The sequence below is a fragment of the Lytechinus variegatus genome, chromosome 1 (assembly GCF_018143015.1).
Source record: "Lytechinus variegatus isolate NC3 chromosome 1, Lvar_3.0, whole genome shotgun sequence".
NCBI classification, from domain to species: Eukaryota; Metazoa; Echinodermata; class Echinoidea; order Temnopleuroida; family Toxopneustidae; genus Lytechinus; species Lytechinus variegatus.
This window is the reverse complement of record NC_054740.1, coordinates 14,606,271-14,617,034: the sequence shown is the minus strand read 5'-3', so window position 1 is coordinate 14,617,034 and position 10,764 is coordinate 14,606,271. Positions and strand designations below refer to the sequence as shown.

The 10,764-nt window shown below is 35.5% G+C and overlaps 1 protein-coding gene across 2 annotated transcripts in view; it reads left to right on the top strand.

Annotated features, from left to right (window-relative positions):
* The first annotated feature begins 6,416 nt into the window (after positions 1-6,416).
* The window catches only part of LOC121406840 (putative methyltransferase NSUN7), a 39,360-nt gene continuing 35,012 nt past the window's right edge, over positions 6,417-10,764 (top strand). The window contains exon 1 of one of the 2 annotated variants that reach the window (XM_041597721.1): positions 6,417-6,652. The gene's annotated coding sequence lies outside the window, so the exon portion shown is untranslated. Of the gene's footprint in view, positions 6,723-10,764 lie in introns of both variants that reach the window. The other variant, XM_041597713.1, reaches the window with a different exon arrangement.

Below are 10,764 nucleotides of genomic sequence, written 5' to 3'. Positions count from 1 at the left end.
TCTTTAAAAAGGGAATCTTTAAGTCTAACAAACCAGGTGGGTGTTTCATAAAGCTGTTCGTAAGATATGAATGACTTCACGCACGACTGGTGATCCCTTCTTGTGCTTAATGATATCCCTGTATAATTGATATATGACCTAAGAACATGTTCCAGTTGTGCGTAACTTTACGAACAGCTTTATGAAACGCCCACCCGTTTGTATGAAGTGTGTCTGTTAGTAGCAAGACTACTGTACTGTTGACCAAAAATAAGGACTTCAGCTATGCAAGAAAAAAGTATAGTCCTGACCTGGGGGGGTGTTTCACAAAGATTTAAGTATGACTTAAGTCGCACTTAAATGCCGACGCGTGCATGGTATGCAACGATAGAGCACAAGATCAAGCCTTTCATACCATACGCAACTCGGTATTTAAGTGCGACTCTAAGTCATACTTAAATCTTTGTGAAACACCTGGGGCCTGTTGCAGAAAGAGTTTGGTTCAAACTCAAGTCAAAATATCAAGCGCAAGTCCCGGATACGGGTGATTCATTGGCTGAAAATCAAGTTTTGCAAGATTTTCTGAGTTGCTCTTTCTGCAACGGGCCCTAGTTCCAGTAAAACAAAGATTAGTAATTGATCATAGGACTAGTTTTAATCATTGATTGCATATTGACCTTTAACCTATCATTTGCATTATGATCAGTTGTAACGCTCTTTGCCCAAGGTCCTTGGCCCCATCTTACAAAGAGATATGAACAATCCTCTCAATCGTAACTATGGAAATCCATGAGTGTCATAATTTTTTCAATAGGAAATTTGCACAATGTCCCTTGCAAACAAAAGCGAACAAACCGGCAAGAAAATAATATATGAATATACATCAGATCTAGAAAATATTTTGAACAAATTTGCTTTTTAGTTGTTGACGTTGCTGGCCATCCATAGTTGCGGTTGATTGGTTCAATCACAAATCTTTGTAAGAAGATGGGGCCCAGATGTGTCATATTTATTTTAGGTTTCTGAATCCATGAGTTTTTTAGGAACTTCACTGGAATATTGATAGGATATTTCTTTTCTACTTCTATGTATGCATTTTTTTTGCTGTGTGCTGGTTGAGGATCCATGATCTAGTTTGGAAATGTACTCGTTTGAAATACAAGTTCATTTTAACATCTTGCCCTTTTATTGTAAATATATTGTTATAGCAATAGATTGAGAGGTCGTATAAGACCCCCTTTACATGCACTCTTCCTAATATTTTCTTTTCCCCCTTTTTGTTATTTTTCTCTTACTTTTTTCATTTTTGCTTGCCTTATAATCTGGGGAGATTCCCCCCCCCCAGTTTACTAAACTTTTCTGTATTATTTCCATTTTACATAATTCAGAGTGTGTGTTTTCCTAACTTAAATTCCTTGATATCAAAAGTTAATTTAACCCAGATTGATGGCATATGACATTTAGTGACAATAGTTCTTTTTTAAAGTAATCATTGGATTTCTCTTTTAGAGTTTTTGCAATCATGATAATGAAAGGCTAATTCCATGAATGGTCCTGCTTTTCCCCTTTTTATGAATGTAAGGGTCTGCAAAATAATATTTAATTAATATTAGTCAGTAAGGCAACAAAAGTTGTGAAATAAGCAAGCAAACATTGCAAATCTTCAAGACGTAAGTCCCAATCTTTGCAGTTAAAATTATGAACATTACTGCCAAACCCAAATCTTGTGATATACCTAGGTATTCTGGAGATGGATCCACTGCACTACAACACATGATTGCATAAATCAGAGATAAACAAGTTTAGTCTAATTTATCCAGACTTATTTATTTTATTTTGCTTGGAGCTGATTGGAGACTGCTTCCCATTCTGTTACATGTGTGTTTATACCTTGAAATATGGTCCAAGTGCTTAATATTTATAACTACAATATTGTGCCTGTTGTGTTGATATGAACTGAAAAATATTAAAGACAGCTCATTGAATCTTTTTAGACACATGTATATGATATTGAAAATTGATATTGTGATTTGTTGAGTGTCCAGTTTCATATATATTAATCTTGGCTATGGAATAGGGACAGAGAGAAGGGGAAGTAGAGATGAGGAAAGAGAGAGAGAGATGGAGAGATTGAGGCAGACAAATAGTAAAAGAGATAGACAGAGAGCAAGGTGGGCAGTAAGAGAGAGAGAGGGGGGGGGGGGGGACACAGAGAGGGAGGGATGGAGAGAGAGAAGGGGGGGAGAGAGAGAGAAAAAAAAGAGAATTGAGTAGTTGAAAAGCAAAGCAACATGTCATTTCAGTACAATCCGACCTGCAATATGCACCATGGAAATAAATAAACCGAATTGAAGAAGAGAAAACAAATCTATATTACTTCTCTCTGTCAGTTTTTATCACATGTTCTACTTGTCCCAATATTTCTCTGTGAATATGCTCTTCTTTTGATTGCCTTCTCCCTGTCTCATTCTGACCTGACAACCGCCTCCTTCATCCTCTTCTCTTTATATTTGATATATATCATCCTTGTAATGCATAATATGTTATTTAGTTATTCATTCTTGAATTTGAAACACGCATATAGTAATCATTTATATATTTATTTATTTATATTATTTCCAGGCAAGATGATAGATTACAAGAGAAATTATAAGAGAAATATAAAATCAAGCACCAGCCAATGCCTGGGGATCTGACCTAAGAGAATTGGAAATATTCTCAAGATGTTCTCCACATAAGTCCTTCGAATAACATAATATAGAAATGAATTTAAACATATCATAATTCTAAATAAATACATTATACCTTAATTGTAATATGAAAAGAGAAATAAAAACATGGCTATCGAATTAAAACAAGAAAGAATACAGATTGGGTCAAATTATAAATCATTTATCAAATTAGAAAACAAAGATGGTAGGTCAATTGGTTGAATTTTTATTATTGATTCCATGTTCACTTTTACTTCAGCAATATCTCAATCATTAAATAGGCATGTTATGAAGAGCGCCACCAGACTCCCCAGCTTTTTAAGATATTTTTGTGCCCTTTCTTAAAATCCTAATACCAACTTCTGGTAAAATGAATAGAAAAGTATTTTACATAGTTATATTGAAAGAAAAATTAAAAGACAACTCTGTAGACGGTGGGGGGGGGGGGGTATGTGTGATTGCATGTGGTTACCAGAAAAAAAAACCCGGGAGGGAACCGTGTACATGGTGCAAAAGGGTGTAGTTATGCTGGTCTACAAAATGCGTGTGATATCGAAAATATCCGACAGAAAATGATATAGGGCCTATTTTAAGTCGGAAGCCCGAAAAAAGTCTTGGGAGGGGGGAACATACCCTAAACACATTGGGCTTGTCTTAAAAAGAAGCTTTGGAAAAAAACATACCCTAAATACGTTTGACCCTGCGATTGACCACTGACCAGTCTTTCAAAACTACCTCGCGATTTTTTTTCTGGTCACGCGTGTGTATATACAGCAATGTATTTGACTGCCCCCCCCCCTTCCCGCGGGGGAACATATAAGGTCAGTATAATCAGACAGGTGAAATGTTCATTAAAATCGGATAAGAACTAATAAAGATATGCCTTTGTTGTCCATTGATTCGGTGAAATAGTTCTATATGTATTTCTTCATGAATATGTAATAAGCAACCTGCTGAAGATACCATATCCCCACTTGTTTTTTTCTTATCACATGAAACCAACCAATAAGCTAATTTTAGATTGGCATCCCATTTGCAATTGCAAAGTGCCATTTCCCACTGGTTGATATCATATTGGCAATCTTCATGAAAGTTAAGTACTTAAAATGGAATATTTAATCATTTGTGTATAGAAGAAAATTGAGGAGTTGTTGTCTAACTTACATCACAATGGCACAGGGCCCTGAGAACGATTTTTTTATTGGGGGTGCTGAAAAGCCCCCCCCCCAAAAAAAAGGGGGGTGTTCACTTCAAACTGGAGATCAAATTCGGGTCCCGAGAAATTCGAAAAGCAAAAGATGGAGGGAGACCAGTGAATAAAATAAGGTCAGGGGAAGTCTTAAAATGATTTTTTTTAATATTTAATGTCACTATATTAAATTTTCGCTCGCGCTTCGCGCTCGCATTGCATGTTCGATGAGATACATACACTTTTTTGCTCAATAGGCTGATATAAAGCTTAAAATATCAAGTTTTGAAGTCAATGCACAAAGCATATTTCAGCTTCGACATCGAACTTTCATTATTTTGTTTGATTTACAAATTGAATTTTTTTTAAGTGCTCTGTAAAATGTCCGTTTTATGTTGTGACTATCATTTGCAGCTTTTTGCGCTGTGCGCTTGCATTATTTCATTTGCCAAGTAGGCCTAAATTATTGTCTTTGTTTAATCATAAGATTCTTTATACATTAATTACAAAACAAACTAGTTAAGATCCCCTTTTATGACAGTTTATCAACAATTTCGTCTATCGATTTGCGCTCGCATTAATTTTTACAAATATATCAACTCATGAATCCTATTCATGATTACAAAAGTGCTTAAAATATCCAGTTTTAAGGCCTCAATGTCAACGAATTTCACTCACTCATTAGGCTTATTACATTTATAAATATGATGATAAATTTTTCATGAATTCCTAATAACTAAATTGTCCCTTTTTCAGAAAGGAATATCGACAAGTTTCATATCGCGCTTAGGAAAAGGAATAGGAAGATAGTCATCATTTTCATATGATTACAAAATGTCCTTAGTCCTATAATGTCCAATTCCTTGGTCAAAATAATAATAAAAATATCAGCTCACGCTTCGCACTCGCATCATTTATTAGGTGCTATCCACGTCCACTTCATAATTCCCCTACACAGTGCTAAGATAGTGCTTAAATTCACCCTTTTCATACCGGATCAAATATTTTCCGCTCGCGTTTCGCGCTTGCATTATTTTCATGATAAAAAATTGAAATGTATTCAAAATGTCCAGATTCTTTCTAATTCTAAAACACACGCACACATGTTTATTGAATACGTAGCATGATCTTTATTCAAAACGTGCTAAAGTTATCCAGTTTCAGATCAGAACATTAACGGAATGTCAAAAATTTTCAGCTTGCGCTTCGCGCTCGCATTATTTAATAGTTAAAATATGCATCGTGTTCAGGTTTATAAACATTGCCCAGAATATTCAATTTTCAGGACAAAAGCAAATGAAACTCAAAAAATGTTTAACTCACATTACGCGCTCGCACTATCTAAATAGGGCTTATGAGATTACCACACTCTCATGTTGCTTTATAAGAATAAAGCTAAGAAACGACTGTTATAGGACATGGGCGTTTTGCCCCCCCCCCCTCGATTTTCCACGGCCAAGAAAATAAAAGGAAAGGCATAACATAGGCCTATTTATTTCCAAGTGTTATGTAAAAATCTATCACAAACTTTGATTTTTGTGATGATGTCAAAATTTTTGCCCGCTCACTTCGCTCGTTAGCAACTTCTAATTATAATTTTGCGCAGTACGCCGTATCGAGCCCTCCCCTCCAAATTGTTTAGTTCCAAGTTTCGCCACTGGGACAACCCCTTCAAAGAAACAAACAAAAATCAAATATGTGCGGCCGATCGGGGAAAGTATGGGTGAAAAAAAAATTCGGGCCCCCTCATTGGCGGGAGCTGGATTCGCCCCTGTGTGTGTGTATATATGAAACTCCAAAAATGTTTAACTCACGTTACGCGCTCGCACTATCTAAATAGGGCTTATGAGATCGTTTTTATTTGAAACATGGCATATAGTAATCATGTTTTATTTATTTATTCATTTGTTTGTTTAAAACTGCTTTCCAAAGGCGACCTGCAGTTTAACAAATAGAGCAATTCAATGTAAGTAAAATGATAATAAAGTAAAAACAGAATAATGTATCATGGAACCATTACATCGTGATTATACATTTGTGCTATGATTATTACCTAAGTCTTTGAACAGCCGCGAGTCCATGATCTACTTGGAAAGGGGTGGTCCAATTTCTCTTCCATGTTTTGTGCAAGCCAATAAAATGATAACAATGATAACAATAAAATGAAATCATAGGGAGACCCACCCCCCTTTCCCCACCGACCCCCTATAGCTGCGTCTGACCAACTTTTGCACAAATATAGGAAGACAAAACACAAGATTGACCTGGAAACTTGTCTGCAGTAGCAACTGTATTTTTTCCACTAGATCCGGTATAAAGGTATTAAAAAAAGGAAGAAAAGGGGAGGATCCCGGCAGGATATAAGAAATGATATCGATATGATGATTATTCCATACATCGATCGTACTCGTTTTAGATGATAGAGTACGAGATATGACGTCATGAAACTTTGTGGAAGGTTGTGTTAGGCCTACTGACTGTTACTTGTTAGAAGTAGAACGTAACTTGAGTTTAGTTTAGCAGATTGTCATAATGTTTGTGAACTAACTAACGTCTTGAACAATGGGACCAACCATGACCTGAAATAATACAGAAGTGATAAACTGATTTGCTGAACGATAGCCCAGGAATTTTAACAACAGCCTTCACTTCAGCAGGCAGCAGCTCGCTTCTTTCAGTTTCACTCCAGCTCCGCCCAGCGCATCTGCCACATCTTCCTCGCGGGAACGCATCGGGGATATGACTGCGTCTACGCCGGGTACCGTACCGTATAGTGAGTGTTCCTTCGTATAAAAAAAACCCCGAGGCATTTTTAGACTGAGACTAAATAAATGTACTATTTGGTGAGTATAATACGACTAATGTTACACTACGGTAAATGATAATTGTTTGCAACTTAACCATGCATTGTTTGTGCTTTTTACTATTTTTAATCTTGATTCTTGTTTTGTGATGAGAAGAGAGTAAAAAAAAAATAACCAGCCATGACAATGAATTGCAGTACCGGTATCAATATCTTGAGAAAAAGATGGGAAATGCCATTCGCCAAATTAACTGCTGATGCCCACAATGAACTCTTCATAATCTTTTACCTTATTATGTAAATAATCTGATGGCAGCATAGACCATAGTTCTCTACATCAAGGAAACTTCGAAGAAAATTCAGCTCTGTGACAGTTCTGGGACTAGGCCCTAGCCTAGGTAAAAAATGAAATAAGAATAAAAAAATGTAAAAAAAATCAATTGATTATACATTTTTTGTTTGTTAGATACCCTCTGCTTGATTTGTTGATTTGACCGAGCTTTAAAGAAACCCGTTTTCTTGTTAATGACTTGATTGAGGATTTCCCTTCAAATCAGAATAAAAAATATTAACTCCAAATTTACCAATCTACTCTCTATTCAATCTTTCACCTGAACTCTTCCCATCACCGAACTCTACTCCACATGGTGGGGATTTTAGACATACAGACACAGTATCATCCTTGTATTTCTTGCCATACGATTTCCTCCCTTGTAACTCAGGCACTCGGCAATATCGATTTTTCACCATATGTCAGTTGAATTTATTACTAGTAACATACTAGGGCTCTTCATAATTTTGAATAATAAATTTTCAATTGTAACTGATCTGCTTTTTATTTCATGTCAGGGATGCTCCTACCATGAAATATAATTTCTTCCTAATGCATTCATGGTATTGAGCTGTTGGTCACTATCTAAAGTAATAAAACTGTCATCACAAACCACACTGACCACAATCAACAGTTTCCCCTGTGGACTTTAAGGGTGAATGACCAATGGCAGTCCCTAGTTGAAGTATTAACCATCTCATCATGTACAGTACCTGTGTAACAATTAAAAAAAAATGAAACTCAGATCTGATTTATAATCAATATTGATTTGCTTCTGGACCATGAAATACATAAGTCACTGCAGATAATTAATATACATGTAGGTATTGTCCCTGACAGGAACAAGGAATGGCTGAATATGGTTTATATGAAATGAGCCCCTAAAAAATAACCCAGTCATGAATACATGGACCCTTGGATAATGATTAATTAACACAAGTCTTAACCAAGTTTTACGTCATCAGAATCATGTCATAAGCTTCATTTTGTTTTTAAGTTGGAATCAATGACTTAGAGAATGCACCTGACCTTCCATGTATCAATTCAACATCCAGACAGGTTTTTGTCCAATTGAGTGTCTGTCAATACCAACTCAGCTGCCACTTCAATAACTGTGAAAGCAACTGCAGCCGATTGTTGCTCCTCAAGAACAAGTATTGATTTTCTTTTGTGGTGTTGTTAACACCCAAAATGGGATGGTACAATGGACGAGTCTGAGAAGTAGGTAAACCAAAAGCCTCAGAGAAGTGTACTCATGTTTATTTGGATTGATTGAGATATTGGCAATTGCAGCATGTTCCTGACAAATTTGTTTGTACATGTATGTGGAATCATAGGGCAAATTTGTATAGCATTTTTTTTTCAGACTACATACTTTGGGCCTATGTTTATTTATACAATCCTGTCTATCTTGATACTTTCTGGTCAGGGTAGGCCTACATTTTGCTATATTGCCACCAAGCAGACTACATGTATATGCTTTGAACAAATTATTGTTTGATGCTACATGTATAGTATTTGTCTCAATTGTGTGTCCTTTGGTGCTTTAACATCAGCCGATCATAATTTCTCCTAATTTTGAAGAATACCTTTTAACTTCCAGGTATGCATTTGGGATAAAATATTCAGCAGTCTGCTCAAAACTCACTTGCCAATTGCCAAATATTGGTACAGGTATACCTGATATTTTCTGTGATCAATGTATATCAGAGCACATTGTAACCTAAAGGTTGTCCCTTTCACCTCTAAATTGTTTTGAGAGTTTGTCCTTTGCATTAACATCCAAATCCTAATTGTGCACAACTAGTCAAAAGATTACATTATGGAAGATACTGTAATCTCTCTCTCTCTCTTGCTTGTATGGTCTTGCCCTGTTTTAATACACTATTGAATAAAATGACACTAAATAGTACATTTGTACAGGTAGTTTGTCAGGGATGAGGGAAAAAGCAAGTCATTTTTTAACTATAATGTAGGCCACATTTCAAAATGGACATTGCAGACCTGAATGATAGTCAGCAGTGAAAGAGTGTTGCATTCTAATTGCATTTTATTGTATGATGTTGTGGAAGAATGACGTTAGTGACATACCACTGCTAATGGGAATTCTTAGAAGCTTAATTGTTAATATCTTGTGAAAGATGTGTAATGTAAACAAATTAACTTTACTGTACCTTTTTTTTTCATTAAAGAACGTTTGGAGTTTTTTATTTTTCAATATCCCGACCCTGCACTTCTCAGTTGTAAGTACATGTACTGCTTTCTCGCTTAAAATCAAGTGATTACAGTCTTTGTTTTTGATGGTCTCTTTTTTATCACGTTCTGTTGAGATACGTGTGTTTTTTGTACTGAGCAGTGAGCACTGTGTATATTTTCATAACCCTTAATTGCTGAGGGAATCATTAGTGTTTGACTAGCCCTAATATTGTCTAGCTAATGAGCTAATCATTAATTGGGTCATTTTGGTGATTATGAATTCTTTTCTTGAACAACTGCATCCATTTTTTTTCATTGCTGCTATAAATGTAGAGAACACAATATATCATTCTATTTACTGCATATACGAAGCTCTTGATTCCAAAAGGGGTTTATAAATGCACCATGTCGAATTTGAAAAAAAAAAAGAAGGTTGGAAGACCTTCATTTTTGAGGAGTGTGATCGCGCCGACGCTCCTACCGAGCTCCAAAAAAAAAAGGAGAGCAAAAAATTGCGCTCCTAAAAAAATTGCTAAAATTATAAAAAAAATGCAAATTTTAAATCTTTAAATCCATGAAATGACCATCTATTTTCTAATTCCTTGAAATTATTTTCATATAGTTGAAAACTGTCAGAAAAATGAAGAATATTCATCTCTTTCCCGACTTTCCCGATTCTGAGGAGCTCAATTGAGCACTCAAAATAGTAAGCAGAGCGATTTATTGAGCTCCACGAAATTGTAAACCTCAAGGACTGGGTTGGCAAATTAGATTTTTATTCCAAAAGTAGGTAAATGATCTAAAACAATCTTATTCCAAGAGGAGTTAAATCCACTTTAAGGTAATTCAAAATTGGTCTATGACTTTACATGAACTTAATATGCATTCAAATGCGTTTTTAATTTTATGGATACAAATTCACACCATCAGTGCAGATTTTGATAAAAATGACAGAAAATGTAGTATTTTTATGAGTAAAGTGTCCTAACTTTTGAGCTAAATTAGTGACCCATTCGCCCATAATCTGAAGTCGGGTTTAATTTAAACTCAGGTTTAAAGTTGTGGTTTAAGTATGGATAGCCAGTTGTTACATAAATCACTAACAATAGAGCTATCATATTTCAGCTCATTTGCCTTTCAAATCATTCACAATTTTCTAGGGAGTATATAGATGATTGTCTTCACCATCAATGAATCAGAAAGGAGCACAGTAAACATTAGAAACATACAACTTAATGAAAAGTTTGACTCTTTTGGCTTCCCATAATTTTAGCACAGAGTTAGACCATGGTCTAAGTTAAACCTAACTTCAGAATACAGACCCCTGAGTCTAATCCTCTTTTGTCACCTTTTCATGATACATGATGGTATTGTGCTTCAATAGACTTGTTAATTTTTATTATGATCCCCGTTTTGTCCAAATTATCATGGTACAGATCTAGGGGGCCCCATTCCATTACCATGGTAATGCTGATCAAAAGCCAATCAGAATCAAGGGGAATTCCCTGCAAGTTACCATTAGATGGCAAAATAAATTACCTTATTTGGTAACTTT